At 42.4% G+C, this 23,855-nt stretch overlaps 1 long non-coding RNA gene across 1 annotated transcript; it reads left to right on the forward strand.

The window, feature by feature from the left end:
- Positions 1–6,013: 6,013 nt before the first annotated feature.
- On the forward strand, positions 6,014–21,958 carry LOC116094256. Its single transcript, XR_004120013.1, has 4 exons — positions 6,014–6,068; positions 9,776–9,877; positions 15,112–15,245; positions 21,741–21,958. It is a non-coding gene; the product is annotated as an uncharacterized LOC116094256 (long non-coding RNA).
- Positions 21,959–23,855: the final 1,897 nt, after the last annotated feature.

A 23,855-nucleotide genomic window follows, 5' to 3' on the forward strand; every position in this document is an offset into this window, starting at 1 on the left:
TACTTTGTAGAGATTTATCTACTTTTGAACAAATCTATACCTTTTATCACAACAGCACAAACTTTATTTTCTTATATTACCACCTTGACCTGTCTTACTCCCTTTTCAGTATAATTATAATAAACATTTGATAAACATTTGATTAAGCTAGATTTAGTGTTATGACTATAATATTATCACTAACCAAGCAATGTGCTCTTTATTTCTCCTGGAGTTAATGATTGCCTTGTTGTTTGATTTTTGCATATTGGTGCTTATCCCTAACTCTTATTTGTCTTTCCAAGAGCTCCTTTGGATCAAAATCCTCTCAAGGCAGGTAGGGTGGTAGCCACTTGAGTTCTGTGTGTCTTATCTTCCTTCCCACCATCCTCTCTTCTAACCCGGACTGGCTACTCTACGAACACCTGGCACAGCAGGATTTCATTTTTGTCATCATTTTGGAAAATTCCTTTTTTCCTCTTGTGTTTTGAGCTCTTAGTGTTTAGGAGTTCATGATCTCCTTTTCTTTTATTTAATCCTTTCATGCTCCAGCCAGCAGCCTTCCGATCACTTAGCAGCATGAAAGAAATATAACATTTCTACCCTGTCTAGTAGACATTTCCATTTTCATGGAAGCTATTTCCAGTAATTTCTGGAAATAAATGCATGTATGTCTGTTCACTTCATGAACCTCCTCCTGTGTGAGACAGGCTGGAAGACTAAGGATGCAGCTCTCAGGATCCTTGGCCAGCAGTGTGCTTATTTGGAGTAGGACAAGGAAAGGCACTCAGAGGGGGTTTAGGAGGAAGTGAAATAGGGATTGATCTTCTTCCATCGGAAGTAGTGACAGGCTAACATGGACTTCTCCAGCTCTCTCATGTCACCGACTTATCACAAGCAGCTGAAGCTTTATGGCCACCTGTATGGTTTCCTGATTTCTGGGTATGACCTTTCTAGCAATTTTAACAATTTCACACCAGTGCATGAAGTAATTTCCTGCTGGGAAAGATCACCTAGAATAGATTCTAATGTGACTAACCCTTACAAAGAGTGCTTAACAAAGTCTTAGAGTTTGAATGAAGGCTAAGCTGTTGGGGAGGAAAAGAGCTAAAGTACAGATGATTTCTGAAGTGTTAGTTAGCAGCTCATGGCAAAACAGTTATAAAATTATTACTTAACTGAAAGGAAGTGTTAGAGAGACGGAGAGACTGCTTTGACATTAGGATACTGTTGTAGTGAAATCTACAGGGACTGGGGGTGGGATGGATATTTCTGAGTGAATTAGAAATATTGGAGAAAGGAAAAATGACCTCAGAGCTTGGACACGTTTGTCTAAAAACACTATCAAAAAGCCACAGAGTTTCTGTGACTGACTTCAAAATATTACCTTTTGGAGAAACAGAACTCTAAATACCTCTAAGTACCAAATGTAACTAAATATGTGACCAAAATAATGGATCTCCCACACCGGAGAACTATAAAGCAGGAGAATTTACTATACTGTCAGTGAAAGTCAAGCTGTTATCTAAGAAACACTATTATAAACTGAGTGTCCTTCCCAGATTTATATTTTGAATCCCCAATCTTCAATGTGGCTTTATGTGAAGACATCGCCTTTAAAGGTAATTAAATTAAAGGTCATTAACTTGATTTAAATAGCTTCTAACTAAAGGTGGAACCTTGTTCTAACAGTCTTGGTGGTGGAAGAGGGAAAGATACCAGGACTTCCATACAGAGGGACCACATGGAGACGTAATGAGAGCCATCCATTTGTCAGCCAAGGAGTGGGGCCTCAGAAGAAAGAAATCACGTTATAATTTGATTTCTAGATCTGGGAACTGTAATCATGAAGGTAAATCTCTGTTTTAGCTCATTGTGATTTACAGCAGTCCTAGAAAACAATACACTCTTTTTCTGTCTTATAAAGTTTCAGAGGATATTAAGTATTCTTATTCTAAGACCTCCAAATCAAAAATACTCCAGAATCCAAAAAAAATTTTAGCACAAAAATGAGTCCTAGTGGAGAATTCCACAATTGATCCCACATGTTGGGTTATGTCAAAATTAAGTTTCACTAGAAATACATAAAATTATGTCTGGTTTAGTTGTATAAGGTGCCCACAGAACATAAACGAATGTTGTGTTCAGACTTCATCCCATAATCCAGTTAGTTCATTGTGCATTTGCAAATATTCCATATCCTACATCCCAAACTCTCTGGATTCAAGTATTTGGGATATGGGATACTCGACCCAGACAACCTTTATTACACTTGCAATCACACCAGACAGGGCTCCAGTGTCTTATTGGGAAGGGTCAGCAGCCGCAGATGTTGCTACATAAATGAGCTCCTCAGTGTAAACATGGCTGGTGGGTTTCAGAGTGACAGAGGGGAGGTGACAGCAGTCGCTGACAAAGTGACACTAATTAGTGGTAATCAGAAGAGCCTGACAGCAGCTATTTCTTATGACAATTAATAGATCACAACACCCTCAAGTCATTTATACAACAAATAAATAGGAATCTTCTAGGCCTGTGAACAGACTTAATCATAGATGGGCTTTACACTATTCCATTTCCAGACTTGATCCTGATCTTAATATCAGGAACCCTTGACTGGAAGGAAAGGCTTGCCTTCTGAGAGACGAACCCTTTGGCATTCTGATAGCTGTGCATTGTAAGCCCGCTACAAATATATATATATATTTTCAGATTTTTCTGTAAGTACTATAACTGTCCCCAAGCTGACATTAATTCCTTAGTCACTGTGGTCCACTCGTCAGGAGACAAGGTAGTTGAACTTTATTTCAGTTTGCCAGATCCTCCATTTGATGAAATGATTTTGTTACACCACATTAGCCACTGCTTTGGCTATTGTAGCTGATGATAAGTGGGTGGATCAGGAGTGTAATATGTCACCCGGGAAGGAGCCTTGAGATGCTGCATTCTTGATGGTTCTTTTCCATAAGATCATACTGTCCCCATGGAAGCAGCAGCCTGAATCCTGGAGTGAAGGCAGTGCTGGCTGCTGTCATACTCAGTCTGTGATAAACATGCAATGTGAATGGGAAGCAGTCTTTGTTTTGGTAAGATGCTGATATTTGGAGTTGATAAAGCTGTATAACATAGACCATCTTGGTTAATAGACACTAGACACCTTCAGAGCCCCATCATGGCGAGCTTAATGAGGCCACCGATCTAAGTAGAGTGTCTGAAGAAATCTATTGAGCAATCAGCAAAATATTCAGTTGGACCTGTGGTTTATTCTTTATTGTGGTAGGAAAGACAATTTTATGAGCCAGAAACAATACCAAACACCAAGAGAATAGCAAAGATTAATGTTATCATTAAAGACCGGAAGGATATTTCTTTCTTTTTTGTCATTTATCTTGTCTTTTTGCTCTGTGCTGGAGACAGATGGAGCTGAGATGACAAGGGTCATCATAAACCTCACAAGCTGGTGTCTCTAATTGAGTCTGTCATTGTTAGTGTTTTCTCTTTGCCGTATTCAATCAATCCAGCCAGTCACACATGCTATCAGTCTGGGAAATGGAATTTTATCTTCCACGCTGAATACCAAAGCCCAGTGAAACAGTTTGATCTTACCTGACAGTGTCTGCAGTGTACCACACTGTCCTAATTACTGGCAGTGCTCCACCCAATGGTGCTTCTGCTACATGCTGCTCTTAAGTTTGCTTCTTAAGAAAGAATGGCCTCAGGCTTTGGGATCATTTCCTTTGTTCCTGAATTATTATTATTATTATTGTTATTAATTATTTTGTTTATTTATTATTATTTAGAAGGAGACAGAGTAGAATGAAAGGGAACTGAAAAACATATAGACAGGGAAGAAAAGAGGAAAGAAGTGGTGGAGAGAGGAGGAGAAGGGGTCAGGGGAAGGAAAAGAGGAGGGAATCGATTGCCTGAAGGCAGAGAATGCAGATGGTGATGGGAAAGAGGCCATCATGGGCCCAGGTGAACTGTACTCCCAACCTTACCAGAAGGTTTTCAATGAGCAAGCACCATTTTGAAGCTATAAAGTAGGGCCCAGGTATTCACTTGGACTATATTTTTAGACACTTTATTTTAGTGGGATCTAGGGGAGACATTGGCATGTATGTGCTGGTCCATTTTCCTGAACCAGTTTTGAGTCCAAACTCTCATTTGGCTCAGTGATAGAACAGAGGCCCTGGGTTCTGTGTTCCGTTCCTGGTTCAGAAAACAAAAGACAGAACAACAAAACACCTCCAAACCAAATCAACCAACGAAACAAACACATGCCAGGAAAACCGAAAACCTCTCCTCTGGCTCTGGCCTCCTTTTCATCATGTGAACTCGCTCACCCCAAGCTTCATGTTTCATTCTTTATGATGGAAACTCTGGAAGCAGAAGCCGAGCATCTGTTTCTGTCACTTACTGAGATGATGCTAACTTGTGCCACATAACAATGTGTCCACATTCTGAGCAGTAATCAATACAGCATAGAAACACCACTTAGATGAGCATGAATTGCCCTTAGAATTGTGGAGGAACTTTGAAAAGTTTGATTTCCTGATATAATTTTTACAGAATTCAGAAAAACATGTGCCATTCGTATTCTCTCAAGCCTATACTTTTGGTATTGATTCTTGATTTTGTGCATCTCTCTCTTTCCCTCTTCTTCCTTCCTTTCCTTCTTTACTGGGAACTTTTAAGTCTAAGGTAATGTAGGGCTTTTGTGAAATATCACTGATTCCTTCAAATGCTTCTCCACATATCTTGCCATAAATAGAATTTCATACTTTAAAAACCCGTGAAACCTTCAGTTCTGAAGTTTTCTTCAGAACATCCGGCCATGTTTAACTTTTCTCTGAAATAACGAATCCTACACTTGGGTGGCCAGTAGTGCTTCACAGGTTTCTTTCTTCTGCTGCAGACTCCAACGGACACAGTCACTTCCTGTGACATCCGATCACCAACCACATTCTTGCTTTTCAGAGTCAGGCTCAGGACTTCAGTCCTCTTGCGGTTTCCTGTACCTCTGAAAGATGAAGTCACTAGGAGGAAGGGGAAGAATGGGCTGGACCCTTAGTGTTTAGCAGAAGGAAGTGTGTAATGGCTGCTGATGTTATTGGAAAGATCCAACTCTACCGTACGTTTTTCAGCATCCATCAGGAAGCTAGGGGCAGTCACCCGGTTTAGTGCACACACATGGTGCAGCCGTTTCCTTTGCATTCTTAGCATCTTTAATCCAGCCCAACATGTTAACTTTCCGCAGGTTCTTAGGATTATGAGATCACAGGTTGAGCCTTACCAGCAGATTCTGGAATCTTGCCATTTCTCTGTCTCCCTTCTTGAACTTGGTTGTGTGTTAATGAGGCACATCCTTTGAGTCCTGGATCATTAAGTGTCATCTTTCTGAGTCTCACACCACATTCGCTGCACTCTGTTACAATTGTTTGGCTTGTATGCTATTTGTTCCCCATGCTTTGAAATGTACCACTTGAGTGTGCTTGAGAACTATTAAGATATGATTAACCATTAGATTGAAAGATGTATGCTTGCATTACTTAGGCAAATAATGCTAGCTACTGTAATCAGATATACCACCAAATCCCAGTTATTAAATACTATTTACTTATAGTATAGTATAATATTATAAATATATACTCGTATTTAATTAAACAGAAGGTTAGTTCTTGTTCCTACAGAGCCCATCAAAGGAGTTTGTACTCAGCTGAAAGCTTTCTGTGTTGTTTTTGGAGATGTCATGTCTGTCTTGTGCTTCTCCCTTTGTTATATTCTTTTTTTTCTAGTCAGCTTTTTGAATAGGAAAGACACAGAGAGTGGAGAAAATCATGAAGGTTTGAATGGACCAGATATAGGCTGGATTATGTTATATTTGCCCTTATTCCATAAGCCAAAACTCAGTCACATGGTGCTATTGAAGTAAAAAGTAGCTGTGAACCTAGGAGGAAGGAGAGGGAGCATTGACAAGTAGCCAGCTAGTCTCTGATGTGGTGATTGAGTGACCATAGTTACAGAAAACACAAAACTTGTTCAGAGTTCTCTGGTGGCCTTTTGTATCTTCTCTCCATTCATGAGCTATGGTGAGTTCAAGACCAAACCTTTCTGATAATATTTCTGTAGACACACTTGGTGAAACTGTGGAGTACAGACAGAATACAAGAATACCTCAGAATACTGTATTGTGGCTGTCTGTGTCTTCTCATTGCCTCGCATTCCCAGATTTCTCCTTGCCTTTGTCTTACTGATCCAGTATTTTCTATTAATCCCTCTGCATACCAGAGCCAAATGCATAGGTGGCGGCATTTGGACTGGGATCTAACTTTGGTTTCCACAAGGGCGCAGTCTGCTTCCTCAATCCCAATCCCAGAACAGGGAAGTGGTAGGTATCTTCAGCACTAGCTCCTTTAGACTCAGACTGTGGACTGCTTCCTGAAGGCCGAGCAGGCCCTGCAAAGGCCCTTTGCTTAGGCAGAGTCTTTGGTCGTTAGAGTCCTTGTTGCTTCTCTGGACTCGTTCCTACCCAGGCCCATACCTAACTGTGATACCTTAGCATCTCATTATTTGGTTGTTGGAGTAAACTGAGTTGAAAGAAAACATTTGGTTGGTTAATCTTTGATACATGACTAACTATTCTAAACCTTAGTGACCGAAGCAGCACAGGTATAGACACATATGGATGCAAAGAAGTGGAGGGGAGCAACCTTTTAAAATGTCTTGACTGCAGCTCAAATTGTCTAATACAGATTCCTCTTTCTTTACTTACCCATATCAGCATCTCCTGTGTTTGGAGGCAGAAGGATGACAGAGCAGGGGAAAGGGAAGAAGATCCTGGAACCTGGCCTAGGGGTAGGGAGTGTTGGCATGGAGGGGTACAGAGAGGAGAGACACCCAGTGTGGGTCAGAAGTCAGGTGTGAGACAGTGTTAGGACAGAATCAGGTGCTGGGACCAGTGAGCGTCCTCCCCTCTCCCCTCTTCAACGTGTGCTCACACAGGAGTTTGCAGCCTCCTCACGTCGCATGCATCTTGCTTCTGCAACTGAAACTTCCTTTGCTTCAGATACTTGTAGTTGTTTCCTGGTCTTTACTCTTGACCAAATCCCAGCTTTACTTGGGACATTAATTCAGATATTGCAGCTTCCTCCAGGATATCCATCTATGTGACACAGTGTTGGCTGACTTCCTGGAGATGTCTAGCAGGTTTCACCTTTATGATGAAAGTTATAGCATGTCCTCTTTGGTGTCCTCCTTCCTTCCATTCTTTCCCCCTTTTTTTCTACTGAATGTAAACAATGTTAAACTGGAGATGAAGCAACTATCTTGTGACTTTGGGCAATCCTAAGACTGAGAGGCACATGCTAAAGAAGAAGTTAATAACCTGTGACCATGTAAACATTCCCAATTATACTCAGTATCTTAAACACATGCGTGCATGCAGAAACGTACACCTAAACATACAGACACACACAAACACACATACATACATACATACATATACTCTCACACACAAATACATACACATAGACTCACTCACACATATAAACACACTCACACACATAACACATACATTAACATATGTACTCATCCACGTTCATCTGCACACGCATACTTGTACACACACTCACATGCACACACCATACATACACGTGCATATACACATGCATGCATACATCCACTCACTCACATTCACACACACTCATACACACATACACACTCACAAACACAGACACACTTATACACATAAACTAACACAGACACTCACATACACACACACGTATATACATACATACACACTTATTCACACATATATGCAGGCATGTACATACACACATACATGCACATGCACGCGCACACACGTGCACACAAACAGCCATTAGAGCAGGAGGGAAGATGAGTTTTAACAGGAGAGGGAAGGAGACGAGAGAAGATAATGGGAGCCAAAGCAATGAAAATTCATTTTATATATATACATACAACTGTATATTATGAATTTGCCAAAACATAAAACATTCAATTATAATGGTATAAAAGGAGGGACATGTGAAAGTGCTCTGTGGTTAAAAGGGCTTCTTACTCTTACAGAGGACTGGAGTTCAGTTTCCAGTGCCAGGCGGCTCACAGTCTCCTGCTACCCCAGTGCTAGAGGCTCTGGGGCCTTTTCAGACCTCCATAGACACCTGCATGTGTGAACAAATACAATACAAATGTAATATAAATAATAATATAGTATAAACACACAGTATAAATAACAAATACAATAAATAAAATTTTAATGGAAAAGGAACAGAAAGAGCTGATGGTACTGTACAGTCATTACTCCAGTCTGACCTCCATCCTTTGTGGTATGAGAACAAAAAGCAACTTTGTTAATTACTGAGATAGCTTATAACATACAAAGGCAGTTTCTGACTGTTAGACTTTTCAGGAACCAGCCCCACAGAGTTCCATCTGCTTAGTGAACATTGATTATTCTCCTTCCTTCCTGATATTACTTAGATGCTATATATCTTTTAGTCCTGTGGTAACATATTACTCCACATGTAATGGCTTAAAACAAGTCTTTATTTTATAGCAGTGGTTCTCAACCTGTGGGTCCCAACCTTTCTGGAGGTTGAATGGATCCTTCACAGGGGTTGCATACAAGATATTTTACATATCAGATATTTACACAATGACTCATAATAGCAAAATTATAAGTAGCAATAAAAATAACTTAATGGTTGGGGGAGTCACCATAGCATGAGGAACTGCATTAAAGGGTTGCAGTGTTAGGAAGATTGAGAACCACTGCTTTATAGACTTACAAGTCTAAAATAGCTCACCAGGGCTGTGTAGCCTGTAGAAGCTACAGGGAAACCCCATTTCTTTGATTTTTCTAGAGACTTCTTATATGCGTGGCTTGTAGCCCCACACCAGAACAGCTCTCCTCTGGCATTTTATCTTTTCTAATACTGCTTTCCTCTTCTAACTCTCCCTTAGAGTGCCATGAGCATGCTGGGATAAGTAATCCAAGGGACTTCTTCAATCTAAAGAGTCTTAATCATGTTTACAAAAATGTAATTTGTCAAGGAAAGTGTCTTAGTTAGGATTTTATTGCTGTGAAGAGACACCATGTCCAAGGCAACTCTTATAAAGGACAATGTTTAATTAAGGCTGGCTTACAGATTCAGAAGTTTGGTTCATTATCATCACGGCGGGAAGTAAGGCAGTGTTCAGGTAGGCAGACATAGTGCTGGAGAGTTCTATTTCAATCTAAAAGCAGCCAGGAAGAAACTATCTTCTACATGGAGCAGAGCTTTAGCATATATATAAGATCTCAAAGCCCACCTTCACAGTGACACACTTCCTCCAACAAGGCTACACCCAAGTCAGTAAGGCCACACCTTCTAATGGAGCCACTCCCATTGACCAAGCATTCAAACACATGAGTCTTTGGGGGCAAAATCTACTCAAACCACCACAGAAGGTAGCATAGTTACAGATTCTGAGCATGAGTACTTGGACACCTTGGGGTTACCACTATTCTACTGACTGAATAGTCTTTAGGGTACTTATGGGCATTTAATTTAGCTTTGTAGCTTACACAATTATAATTTTTGTAGATATATTTTAAGCACTGCTTTTTTTTTTCAAATATAAATCTCCTGGACACATTCATGAGATCTAGGCAGACATCAGCTGCTTCTAGAATTTTATTCACAAATATTGACTATTTGGGATAAACATGAACATGAGGTGTTTTTGTTTACTTGACTACAATGAAGATGTATTCATGTCTCTTATTTTTCAGGTTTCTTTACTTGTCAACAAGAGGTGAAAATATATAGACCAAAGACAGATCAGTCGCATTGTTGACTTTCAGCCAAGTGTTAGGAAGACCCTAGTGACACAGGTAACCTTTGGCACCAGCCGATGGGTACTAAATTTGTTAGTCTCCATACATTTTGATTTCAAGTGAATTTCATTTATTAATGAACTTTAGACTTTATCACAAAATTTTTCAACATACAGAAAGGTGGAGTTTGTTTAGTGAATACTTATGTACTGAAAACAGTGGTTCTCAAGTGGGCTACTCAAAGGGCCACAAAAGTATGCCCTTTGATATAGTTCCTCATGTTGTGATTAGCTCTAACCATAAAATTATTTTCATTGCTACTTCATAACTGTAAGTTTGCTATTGTTATGAATTGTAATATAAGTACCAGTGTTTTCTGACAGTCTTAGGTGATCTCTGTAAAAGGGTCACTTGACAACTCCCCCAAAGGGTTGCAACCCACAGGTTGAGAACCATTTTCTGCCAAATTATTTTATTATTTTAATCTCTCTTTCTTCCTCACTCTCTGGTGTCTCTCTCCCTCTCCCTCTTTCCCTTATTCCCTACTTCCCAACCCCCTCTTGGTGTGTGTGTGTGTGTGTGTGTGTGTGTGTGTGTGTGTGCAGATGCACATGTACCAGGCAACTTGGGATGCTGGTGCTTACCTTCTGCCCTTTTGATGTGTCTTTTGGCTCCCTGTGTAAGCCAGAGTCTCCAAGCTTACTCGGACTCTCCAGTCTTTGTCTACTACTTTGCAGTAGGAGCATGGGGGTTCTAGACACAGTACAGCACCTGACCTTGTGTGGGTTCTGGGGACTGAGCTCAGTACCTTATGACCATGTGTCAAGCTTTCTACTCAATGAGCCATCACCCCAGCCTTGCCAACTTACTTTTAAATAAATTACAGTTAAACGATTTTTAATCAGGGCTACAAAAGTCAGAATTTATGTACACTTTCTGTTTATTGAGATTCTTCAAAGGATGGTTGAAGTTGAAAGCATCCAATTGTGTCATAGGTTTGCCTTTCAAAACATCTGACTGAGTCACACAGGCTATATTCTTTCACCCACTAAAACATCTGTGAGCAATTTCTCTTCTCTTTTAAACACATGATCAACTTGGACTACATTTTTAAACTAGCCATGTTGTTCTGATTCTTCTTAATTACTTAGTTAGTTTTGTGGAGAAAAGGTCACTCCATTTCTGTTTTGTTTGGTGTTGAATCTTATTCCAACACACCCCTGATGCTTTCTACTGTCACAAGAGCTCTACTTTGGGGCTGCTTCATTTGTATGATTTAATGTGCACTCATTCATTGACTCTGCTCTTTTCTTTCTGCTAAGCTTTTTCCCCCTAACATCAAGAACTTTTGGCATTATTAGAACTACCTAGTGCCAGCATTATGAATGGAGAAAGTAGAGTTGTGTAAGTGATGAATGCTGGGAACTTTTACTTTACTCTCCCATCTTAAATAGCAACAAATTATCTCTCAAACATGGAAATGTAAATTCACTTGGAAATGTAAATTCACTCTGTGCCTCAGAGGGTTGGGCAGGCTGACTTTTATTATGTTTGGTGGTTGTTAACAGAAATTTAATCTTAACAAATAAAAGCACACCTCTTAGGAAAATATTAGGGGGACAGAACAGAGTCAACATTCTTCCTCTTTCTGGTTTTTAAAATTTTGATTGTTACACATGCTTCTAGCAAAAAAGGTTATTATTTAATTATGATTCTTGATGCCAAGCATGGCTGAAAACTTATTCTGTTATTTGAATATTTGTCTTTCTGGATATAAAATCTTTTTATGTTTTCATCAAATACATTATTCACATCCATTCCCCCTTTCCTCCAAAGACATGAAAGTTCTTTCTAACCAACGATTATGTAAAAATCCCATCAGAGGTTGTTATTTCTGTAAAAAGTTCAGGCATGTCGTATTGTCTCAAGGCATCCTTTCTCTTTTCACCAGTTTCTGGTTTTGCTTAGTCTAAACCAGCCTGTTGATTCTTCCTAAAATATTTGTCCTCACATGTTATTCCAATGCGTCCTTTTTACCCTTAGGAAAAAAATTACCCCAGGATGGATCTGGGAAAGAGCTGTGGTCACTAAAAGGTGCAGGATCATTTTAAGGCTTTTGTTCCCTCTGTAAGTCATGTTGAGTCCAGACTATCAAAACTTCGTAAGTTCATTCCAGCACTCAAATTCACCTTGCCAAAGTTCAAGGGTCATTTTTTGGCAGGAAGTAGATCCAGATTGCTTAATAAAAACTGAGAATTTTGTTTAGGCCTAGTCTTCTTTTCAGCTGTTGGGACTTTTGATTTGTGAGGGATGTGGGAAATGAGAAAGAGAAGAAGACAGGACTGGAGTTTGGGATGGAACTCTTCTTTTGATGGTCTCCTGTGTTGAGATGGGAGGCTGAGATAGCCCACGGTATATCATGGACCCTTCCATATTGTAATTGGAGAGAATTACCATTTGGGTATTGAATGTACCTCAATGACCCATATGTTGTCTGTTTGGTCTGTATAGTGTTGCACTATTGGTAAGTGATAGTACAGATAGTAACAAAAGCAAGGCCATTGAGGGCACAAGCCTGAGGGGATATTGGTATGTGGCCTACTCTTTCATTTCTCTTTTGCTACTGACTTCCGTGAGATAAGTGTCTTCCTTTGCCACTGCCTCACTGTAGACCAGAGGACCCTAGACCAAAGACTAACAGTCTATGGACAGAAACCATGAGCCAAAACAGGCCTCTCCTTTTTGTTGAAAGGTTTAATTCATTTTGCTAGTTGAAAACTGACCACACAGAGAGGTGGAACACAAACATTCTCTAGTGATTGGGTAGAAGGATTTGGTGGAAGAAGACAGCTTTCTATATGGTGAATCAACATATGTTCATGTGTTTAGAGGAAGGCTCAAGCACAGATTTAGTACAATTATTGCAGTTTATGTGAAGAAGTGGTTTTATGCTGATGATAATTCTAAGACATGGCAGCCTGGGATATCAACCTAGGATCTCTTTGCATATTGACATCTGGTGTGGATAGAAAAGTTGGACAACTTTCTTTTTTGCATGCATGAATTAATTTCTTCTAATTCATTAAATAAACATTTGCAAAGGAGAATTAGACATGCTAGGAGCCTGGTAGAAAGAAGCTGTCATTTAAAAGTAGATGGTCTAATAGTTATTGAGGAAACTCTATTTTAAAACAAAAGGCAAAAGTTTTGTTCACCTTATGAATCTTACTTATGACCAGGCAACTTATTTTCCTTGTCTATAAATTAAAATATTTTGTCTAGAGGAGTTTTGCCTTTTTCTGGCTCTAGAATTCGAGGATCCTGTTGCTTCTACTGTGATTTCTGTTCCCGGAGAATGCGGATCATATATTGTTCATAGCTCTGGGTTGGACTCCTCACTGAGTGGCTCTTACAAGGCAGAGAAACCTGGCTTTCTGGGGATGGTGCTGGGTTTTAAGGTGCTGAGGTTACCAGTAACGCCCAGTCATATCTTCTTTATTCTTTTGGTGTGTGTGGTATATGTGAGATCCGTGCATCTTTGTGCACGTACAAACGCTCATAGCAATGCAGGCAAATGTGTTGGACAGAGGAAGACATTGGTGCTCTTAGTAAGGCTAGACCTTACTCAAGGACAGCACAGCTTCTCACGGAACCTAGAGCTCACTGCTTTGGGCAAGATTGGCTGGCAAATAAGACCCTAAGCTCCTGAGCTCGCTGTAACTGCCCCTCAGCTCTAGGGTTATAGGCATGCATGGCTAAGCCAGGCTTCTCTGTGGGGGCCAGGGGAATTTTGTCCATTTTTTGCAAGTCATCGAAGGGTGCGGGTTAAAGGATATCTTTCTTCCCCTTTCCCAAAATATTTGTATATTCCATGAACCACAAGGGCCACTTTAGAGATGTATTCCTGTTGCTTAAGCCCTGTCCTCCATATATCCTTTAGTGAAGAATGAATAACAGACTAAAAGTTGAGTTTTTCTCTAAATAATTGAATATTGAGCTAACATATAACTTCCCCATTAAATAATTTAGTCCCTCATTATGGACAAGGATAAGCTAATTGCACGCCAGGTCAGCTTTGTTCATAGATTTTTGGCTCTACCTTCAAGAACACAAAAAGTTGTAGCAGTTACAAGGATTGTATCCTTCAAAGTCAATATTCAAAGTTTGACAAGGTAGTTCCTCTCATGTCCTTGTGTTAGTCAGCTTCCGTTACTATGACAAATACCTGACAGAATCCATTCATAAAGAGAACAAGGGTCTATAGTCACAGTGCGCTCATCCGTGCTTATAAGCCCCTGGTCAGGGTACTGGATGGTAATGTTGAAAGATATATAACAGAACAATTGTCCCATCCTGTGGCTAGGATGCAAAAGACAGCAAGAGGAGAAGGTTTGGGACTTACTGTCTCTTTCCAGGGTATACCTTTAATGACCTGAAGACACATTGGGTTCTATCTCTTAAAGACAGGTTTTATATCTCCCTTTCATAGTGGAGAAACTTTGATACAAGGACCTCTGGGGGATATTAAAGATCTAGCATCACACATTTCTTTTTTATTAGAGAGAAAACCTTTCCTTGAGGCCCCCTCCCAGCAGTCCTCCTTTTGTTGGTAGTACCGTCTCTATAACCCTAAGCCCATGCCAGCCTGAACATCCTATTAGCCAAAGTGCATGGATAGCAGACAAGAGGCAGTCTGTCACACCTGCCTCCTCCTCTGTTCTGTCCCCAACTAGGCAGCTCTCACCGCATGGGAAGGAGTGGGTGGTATTTTGTTCACACGAACACATGGAGGGTTCCTTTCTCTTCCTACTCTAGTCTACTACACTGACATTTGGGGGTCCTTAAGATAGCCACTGGTAAAGGGGAGCTTGACATAAAGGCAAAGGACAGAACTGTGTGGAAAGGATGACATGCTGACAGCTGAAGGCTCAGGTGTGCACTGACTGAGAGGCTGAGACGTGAGTGGGAACTGTGTGGTCCCTCTGGGCATCCGGGAGATTTGTAAGAGATTCCTGTGATAACTTGCACCAAGGGGTAAAACTGACATGTTACACATATGTGGACGGTTTCAACTCAGCTAATTATCCAGATAGCATATAATTATCTCAAGTCTCTGACCGATTGCCTAGGGATGGATGGTCTTGATACGAATAATGGGCTCTTGGTTTCCGCTGTTGAAGTTGGCCCTCTTGGGATAAGAGATTGACAGACTGGGTGCTATACTATTTTAGGGTGTATTTTGTCATCCTCATAATGACATATAATTAACTTGCTCATATCATTTGTTCAAGCTCAGTCAAGATTTTCATGTAGCGTCCTAGTGGGTGCATGAAGGGGAAGCCAGGCTTTAGGAGTGGAGGTCTGGAAGGAGTGCGTGAGATGCAGAAGGGGCGGCCTGCAGTTTCCTGACACATACTGGACACCTGTAAGTACTGGCTTCCTTCCCTTAGCTTACCTAATTATTATTTCCCAAAGTTTTTTTTTTTTTAGCAGAATAGTTCTTCTTTTCCTTTGGAACACCCCTTAATCCCACTCTAGAGGAGAAAGCAGAGTAACCAGAATTTCAAGTTGAAGCCAAAGAAACAGAAAGGCATTCTGTATGTGTGATGCACATGCTTGAGGTTCCAAGGGGAGTAACTGCTCCTGTGCGAATGAGGTTACTGTGTGTGGAGAGAGCTGATGTAAGGACAGAAACCATACAGAGATTGTATGAGTGCTTAGAGGGTGTGTGCTGTTGGGCAGAACAGAAAGAGTGTTGGGTAGCCTTTTTGGGGATGGCTTCCATCTTTGAGGCATGTCCCTCATCCTTGTTGCAGTGCAGTTCCCTGGACTCTGCTAATCTTAAGGTGGGCTGGCATAGAAGATATCTTTTTTTCCCTCAGAAGTCTTAAAAAGATTCAAAGAACTGCTATACTCATATACTTATAGTTTTTTTTTTAAGGCAGATAAATATCAAAAAGATTTTCAGGATTACCCCCATCCTTATTATATGAGTCCCTGAATTTTCTGGAAATAGTTGGCAAAGTCATTCTACATAGATTGATACCTTAGAGAAACAGAAAACATCTTACCAGTGTATTGTTCCATTCTGCCTCATTGTTGTTTGTTAGCATATTTAGTCGATAATGTTTTCCAAATTAAGTTTAGGTTCATGTCCTTTGATGAGTCTACTCATCAATTTGGACCTAAAGAGCAGGGAGATCTGGGAAGCCTTGGGAAGAATTCAACCTAAAACTCAGCTTTAAAATGAATAAATTATGTTTGTGGGCAAGTTCTAGAATATCTGGTGACTGCAGGAGCATAAATTCTGTGTGTCTCACTTATGTAAAGAGCTAGTGTCTGATAAATGACAGAAGGGTGAGGAACTGGTAGCACCTGCCACCCTGCACTGGGGCAGAGAGCCCATTCCAGGCCAAAGTTCTGTCTGCATCCATAAGCCCATTTAGTTTTCTACCTTCCATCCCTGTCATACTTGGCCACCACTAACCCCCAAATGAAAGCCAAGTGAGCTCACATCCTTCTGTGGACTCTCACTCCCAGGTTGTTTCCTCCATTTCTGCCCCTGACTCATCCTCCCACTTCTGCACTCTCTGCCAGCCATTCCAGCAGGTCCTCTGGAATCCCCATCCAGGAGACCCACCCTCTCCCACTCTTGTGTGTCACAGATCATTTGTTCCACTTCCTTGCCCCACTGAAACCCAGCTCTCCCCTAGAGACAAGATTCTCTTTCTCCCAAGTCCCCCAAATCAAAGGCTTCTGAAGGTTTGGAGTTTTAAAGAGACTTTGGATTTTTAGTGACTGACGTTTTAAAGTGTTTGAATGTGTAAAGATTATAGGACTTTTAAATCTGTAACGTGTTTTCTATTTGTGATATTTATTAATATGAAATCTTGGAGGTGAACATAAAAAGGAAGTTACTGAAACAATGGTGTGTTGCTTTGTTATGTCAAGTGTTCTGGCTAGTTCTATGTCAACTTAATACAAGCTTGAGTCATTTTGGAAGAGGGACTCTCAACTGAGAAAATTGTCTGTGGGCAAGGCTGTGTAAGGGCCCAGCTCACTGGGCAGTGACACCCCTGGACATCCAGTGGTCCTGGACACTATAAGAAAGCAGGCCGGGCAAACCATGGGGTGGCACGTCAGTAAGAACACGACTCCAGGGCCTTTGTATCAGCTCCTGTCTCCAAGTTCCTGCCCTGATTGAGTTCCTGCTTTGGAGTTCCTAAGTGGACTGTGACCCTGGGTATGTGAACTAAATCAATGCTTTCCTCCCCAGTCTGCTTTGGTCCTGGTGTTCTATCACAGCCATAGAAACCTAACTAAGATGAGAGGCAACAGGATCATTCTCTCCCTTCCCCTTTGCTACTTTACATTTCCCATTTATAAAACCCTCTATCACATAGCCTCACAATAAAGTAAAAATTAAATCTTAATTGCTGGAACACATAGTTTCAACTCTAGGACTGCCTTGGAAGCATAGAGATACATGAAAGGGAAGTGTCTCATTATGTTAAATGGATCTGCCCCTCATTTACGTAGACTACACGGCAGAAGTTCCACAATGGTGAATTTATCCAGTTGCCTGTTCCACCCTTTGTGGCCATTTAGTCTCAACTTCTCAAAGGTGTATTAGAGAAAATGAATGAAATCCTGCTTACAGAGAGCTCAGAACAGTGCTTGGAGCATGAGCAACCCTCAGAGTGGCTGTCACTCACTGTACTGGCTGGTTTTGTTTGCCAACTTGACCCAGGCTGGAGTTATCACAGAGAAGGGAGCTTCAGTTGGGGAAGTGCCTCCATGAGATCCAGCTGTGGGGCATTTTCTCAATTAGTGATCAAGGGGGGTTGGGCCCCTTGTGGGTGGTGCCATCCCTGGGCTGGAAGTCTTGGGTTCTATAAGAGAGCAGGCTGAGCAAGCCAGGGGAAGCAAGCCAGTAAGGAACATCTCTCCATGGCCTCTGCCTCAGCTCCTGCTTCCTGACCTGCTTGAGTTCCAGTCCTGACTTCCTCTGGTGATAAACAGCAATGTGGAAGTAAACTGAATAAACCCTTTCCTCCCCTACTTGCTTCTTGGTCATGATGTTTGTGCAGGAATAGAAACCCTGACTAAGACACTCACTTTTAATTTTGCTGTGCCACAACTGGTCTCACTCAATACTTTGGCTCCCCCCTCCTCCCACTTAGAGAAGAGAGTATGCCATCTCCTCATCTCCTGCTTAAGGCTTTCTGTCCACCACGGCTCCTCCATCACATGGAGGACAATATCAAATCCAAGACACCAGAATGATGCCAGCTTTGCACCAGGAGGCCCTGCAGAGTTTGGCCCTGCCTAGGTCTGACAGCCCCTCCTCAGTGCTCTTTGTGCTCCTCCCCTGCTGGCAGCCCCTCCTCAGTGCTCTTTGTGCTCCTCTTCTGCTGGCAGCCCCTCCTCAGTGCTCTTTGTGCTCCTCCCCTGCTGGCCTCCTTGCTGATCCTTGGACTTCCTACTGCCTCGTAGCGTTTGAACTTGTTCCCCACTAAGAATGTTCATCGTCCTGCATGTCCTCAGTCTCCCCTCTATATCTGGTCCAACAGATCTGCCCTGAAGTCGTGAAGTGTGTTACCTTCTTTACTTCCTTTAAGACACTTTCCTTCTGGTCACTTGCTTGATTTCATGTCTCTGGTTCACCTCCCTCAACAGGGTCCTAATCTCCCCAAGAGTGGAACTTTGGTGTCTTCCTCCACACTAGAGATTATCATCCTTGGCACTCAGAGCAGAAAGCCCAACTTGGTTTAAGAATACTAGAAGTATCTGAGCAGTGAGGAAATGCATGGCCAGGAATGCCGTTCAAAGACATACCACTTTCCACCCAGATGCTGCCACCCTCCCACCATTCTGCTTAAAAGAACCCCTGGAGTACCAGTTAGAATGTAGAATTGTTAGGCTCTGTAATTTTCAAACCTCTGAGCTGATTTTCTCTATACAAAAGAGATCATAAGTTAGCTTCAACTTCTCCCATGCCTGTGGGTCATCAAACAAGCATCCAAACAAACCTCAAAGGGACCATAGGTTAGGGGGACATCAACCTTGATTGGGGTGGTGTGTGGATGATGGTTGGGGACACTGGAAGAGACAAGAGTGATACAGGGACTGTGTTGATTCTTCCTCTGTACCTTGCTACTAGAGAAAGCCACACTTGCAAGTCACCAGGAAACCAGGCTCTCCAGGAGCCTTAATTCTGGCTTCCTGACAGCCAGTACTTTTTCTTCTCAAATTCAATTAAATCAGTCCTAATGAGTGGGTCTACAGAATGGGAGCTCCTGTTTGCAGAGCCCAGGGAATAATAACAAGCCAGTGTTAATGAGGATGGTCACTGAAAATGAGAAAACTTGATTCTCCTGCCCAGGCAGCAGGTAGATTTCTGCTTTCAGGCATCAAGGTTCAAGCTTGCAGCTCGTAGTCCCTCTTGCAGTGGGAGACATTGAGCAATAGAACTGCTGGGCTCTTCCTGTGTCCTGACTCCTCTCTGTTCAGCCATGCCTGAGCCGTGATTCCTCTGCCTGTTGTCACTACAGAAGTTTCTCGATAAACAGAAGCAACCACATTTTAACGGAGATGGTAAAATACCTTTTCTGATTCCATAGGCACGGGTCGAGGGCAGGAGTCAGAGGGTCTGACAAGCAGCTCATGTTTGCCCTTTGATCATGTGTCATTTTTGTTAGAAGACAGCATATGCCATCCTTTGCTGTGTTTTTAAAATAGATTCAGAGGAAGTGTGGAATTAATCTTAACCTTAAACACATTGAGCCCAGTACTTCCTATCCAACTGGAGAATGCACTATCTAGTTTCCTACACCTCCCCCTTGCTAAGTTTAGGCCCTTTGGGTCAGCTGTTAAGAAGGAAAAGAAGTGGGAGGAGGCAGGGCTTCAGGAGGATAAGGCCTAGCACAGCCCTGAGCATCCAACTTACTTCCTCACAACCCCCTCCTGCACTGTAACATAATCAGGCCAGATAGGAGGGAAGGGCCCTTGTGATTTTCAGTGTTTCACAGAGAGGTTGGGACATTTCTCTTTTTCATTATGTTCCATTTTATTGAACACATATGTCTATGAGCGCTGAAAATCAGCCCATTAACAGCACACATCTTGATGGCCCTATTCTTCCCTAGAAAGCACAGCTTAGTCTTGCTTTTTAAAAACTGGCTCTAAGAATAAAGTAAACACATAAAGTCTCCATTTTACCTGCTCTCCATGGCAGAGGGAGGTGTGGTGCTGAGCAACAATGCTTGAAGAATTTGTCTTTTTAGATTCATCCATTTATTTATTTATTCACTTACTACTTTATATCCAGTTGTAGCCCCCTCCCTCCTGTTCTCCTACTCCTACCCCCTCAAAACCCCTCTCCACAATTACCACCTCTCCATCTCCTCAGAGATGGAAGCTCCCCTTGGGTACCACCCAACCCTGGAACATCTGGTCACAGCAAAACTAGGCACATCCTATCCCACTGAAGCCCAACAAGGCATGCTAGCTAGGGGAAGAGAACCCAATAGCAGGCAACAGAGTCAGAGATAGCTCCGACTCCAATTGTTAGGAGACCCACATGAAGACCAAGCTACACAAATTTGTAGGGGGCCTAGATCTTTGGTTGGTGGTTCTTGGGCCCAGGTTAGTTGACTATGTTATCTTGTGGTGTTCTTGACCCCTCTAGCTCACTCAGTCCTACCCCCTACCCTTCTATATGACTCCCGAGCTCTGCTTGATGTTTGGCTGTGGATCTCTAGTTTCTTCACTTAGTTAAAGTTGTTGAAAAGACTCAGTTGTAGCCAAGTCATTCAACAGTTTTCCATGTTTAAGATATTTATACTTTAACTCAGGAAGATGGCACTCAGAGGCTGTTGTGTCTTCCGATTTTCCCAGAGCTGAGCCCTGTGCTGTGGCTTCAGCTGGGTGTTCAACTGATGCTACTTGGAGGGATACTGTTGTTAGAGCCTGCTGCTTTGGGCTCTGGGTACCCTTTGGGTACTAGGAGCCATCTAGTGCAGGTGAGCTGATTCCATGTGGATCCAGTACCATGTTTCAGTGGAGGGTGGGACTTCATAGTTTTTCTCTCTTTCAGCTGTCCCTTGTTTCCCAGGCCCCAGCCTGGATGCCACCATCCCACCACCCTTCCTCTCAGAGACCAGGCACCCACTTTTCACAGAAGCATAGAAAATCAGAGAGAGGAGGTTCTAGCTTCCCAGACCAAGAGCTTCAAGGCAACCTGGAGAGGAGTTTGCAATAACGGCAGAGGGAGGAGCAAAACCTGCCATGAGTGAGAGCAACATGACCTGTTTGGTGGAAATTTTAAAAACACATAGTTAAAATTTTAGGGAGACTAGACCATGAGCTCTTATGGGTCTGTCATCCAACTTCCATAACCACCAGCTCTCTGCTAGCTCGCTTATGAACACCCCTTCCTCATGTGTGTTTTGTGTGTGTATACCCGGTAGAATTTTACCTTCATAGCAGGTGAGCCTTACGTACTCCCATATCAAGTAGACAAAAATAATATTTCATAAGTGAATACTTGTTGAGTTTTTCGTTGAGATCCCTTCCCACTTTTTCCAAAGGCCCTGGGACAGAAGATTGCAGAATGTGCCCATTAAATGCTAGTAAATGCAGAAAATGACCCCTCCCCCGGGGTCCTCATGGCCTTCTCTGCAGTGGCCTTCAGCCACTTCCTTCTGTCTGGTTGGATTCTTAAAAGTGTCCCTGGTGGGCTGCTAGTGACATCTGTGCTTGTTTGTGGGTCTGTCTGCCTCTGGCACCCACACACTTCAAGGACAAGCTTCCTCTGGGCATTTGAGACCACTGGGCCTCAAACTTTTCTTAATTGCTATATTTTCATTGAATGCCCTTTTGTGGAGGTGCAATGACCCATTTTTTTTTTCAACCACAGGGCTGATGGAATCTGATGAGCTGCCAAGTCACATTGGTGGGATGTGACTCAGAGAAGGGAGCCACACACGTGACAGCTTGGTGGCATTTGTCTTGATGAAATGCTTACACTTGATAGACTGTTGGATTACCACTGTTACTGCAAAAGATGAGCTAATGGCACTCGCTTTGATTCATACTATACAAAAACAGGAAAAAAAATAAAACAAATCTATAAAATCATATGACTATTTCGTTCAAGTACTTCTTGGCCAGATACCACTCTTGGTTCTAAGGCATAAGCAATGAAATTTGAATGAATCAGGAGAGAGTGTCGTACACATGTTCTTGTCCCTGTAAATGGCTTTAATTTGTCATTCTTCTCTCACCCCACCCCCACTTAAATCGGAATACGTGTAGGAGAGAGATGCATATACATTATAAAGGCTTTGAAAATAGAACTGAGAAAAATGGGCTTTGTGAATGTGAACATGCTAGATTCAACAGCACGCTAAAGGGGACCCAGTGGGCAGAGCCCATTTGCCTGGACCCTGTCCTGATCCTTCTCCTGCTTTCCAGCCGGTTGACTTCCTGTTGGCTTCAGGTAATGGAAAGATTATGGAGTGGGAGGGGAGGATAAGCTTGATATGTTGGTTTCCTGTGGCTAGTGTTGCAAATTGCTACACACACACACACACACACACACACACACACACACACCCCTAGTGGCATAAGCTACACAAAGTTATCATTTAATGGCTTGGGAGACCAAAAGTCAGAAATGTATCTTCAGAGACTAAACCCAGCAGGGCTACCCTCATGCAGGCTTTAGAGACACCCCAACCCCCCACCCCGTTTTTAGGGCATACCCACATTCTTCAACTTATGACCACACAACTCTCGTACTACCTTGACTGAGCTCCCTGCCTCTCTGTTATCAGGTCCACTGTGATGACAGTGGGCTTCCGGAAAAACTGCACAGCTACCAGGATGGTTCATCAGCCTCTTGTCACATGTCATTTCTTTCTCAGCCTCTTTAGTAGCAGATTCCCTCCTTGTTACTGCTTGACAAGCTAAAGTGGTTTTCTGGTTTTTGGAAGAAGGGAAGTGATGGTGCTTGGGTAGTCTTTGTGGGGACAGGACAGGGAGATGCAGAAATGTCTTCCGCCCTTGGCTAATTATGACCAGAGGCTTAGTTTTCCATTTGCTAATAGTTTTGTCCCTTCCCTTTTCGGGCAAACATGCGTGAATGGAGAGGCACCATCTGGAGGACAGCAGTAGTTCCATAGTAGAGGCAGACATACTGGGCCTGTGACTCAGAGCCGTTCAGTTTCTGGGTGCAGCTAGAGGATGCTCCTGACAGAGGTTTCAAACAATACAGGATTACTGAGGAGGTTGACCAAAGCACCTGTGAGAAGGGGCTTGCTCTCCAGCTGGGCTTCTTAGCCTTCAATTTCCCCATTCACCCTCTTTAAGATCTTCAACAAATTGCTGTGCTCTCCAGCATGTGCCTGTGAAAGTGGGGCAAGGTCACACAACATTAAGGCTGGCATCAAGGCTAAATGAGGTAATGCTGAGAAAAGTATTAAATACGTGTGTATCTTCAATTCAATAAAGAGTTCTAGAAATCCTGAGAACCCCTATCCATGGGCTGCTTACTGTCCTAAGTCATTGCTCTCTTAGATCTTTTAGCCTACAGGAATATAGAGACACCAGAGTGTACGTAATTACAAACTTGGCTTAGAAAGAAAACCAGGGATGGGGAGACAAAAGGCACAAGGTTTTCTAGGGTGGATGGCACGGGTTATGCTAAAAGGACTGACATTAAGCTGATGTGTCTGGACTCAAAAGAGCAAGGAGGCAGCAGAAGATGAGGCTGAGGAGGCCGGGAGGGCCAGACACATAGGGCTTGATAAGGACTTTAGGTTTTATGCTAGGAGTCTGGGGAGGCTGCTGAGGGATTTTTGGCATCAAGCAAGTATGTGTGGGATGAAGATGCAGAAAGCACCACTGTTACTGGCTCATGGAGACCAGATTGGAGAGGTACCTGGTGAGGTGGTAAGAGAAAGGCCTATACTGCTTTGGTAAAAGCTCACATGGGTGCGTGGAGCAGAGATTGTATAGTGAGGGAGAAGCT

The sequence above is a fragment of the Mastomys coucha genome, unplaced genomic scaffold (assembly GCF_008632895.1).
Source record: "Mastomys coucha isolate ucsf_1 unplaced genomic scaffold, UCSF_Mcou_1 pScaffold16, whole genome shotgun sequence".
Lineage (NCBI taxonomy): Eukaryota > Metazoa > Chordata > Mammalia > Rodentia > Muridae > Mastomys > Mastomys coucha.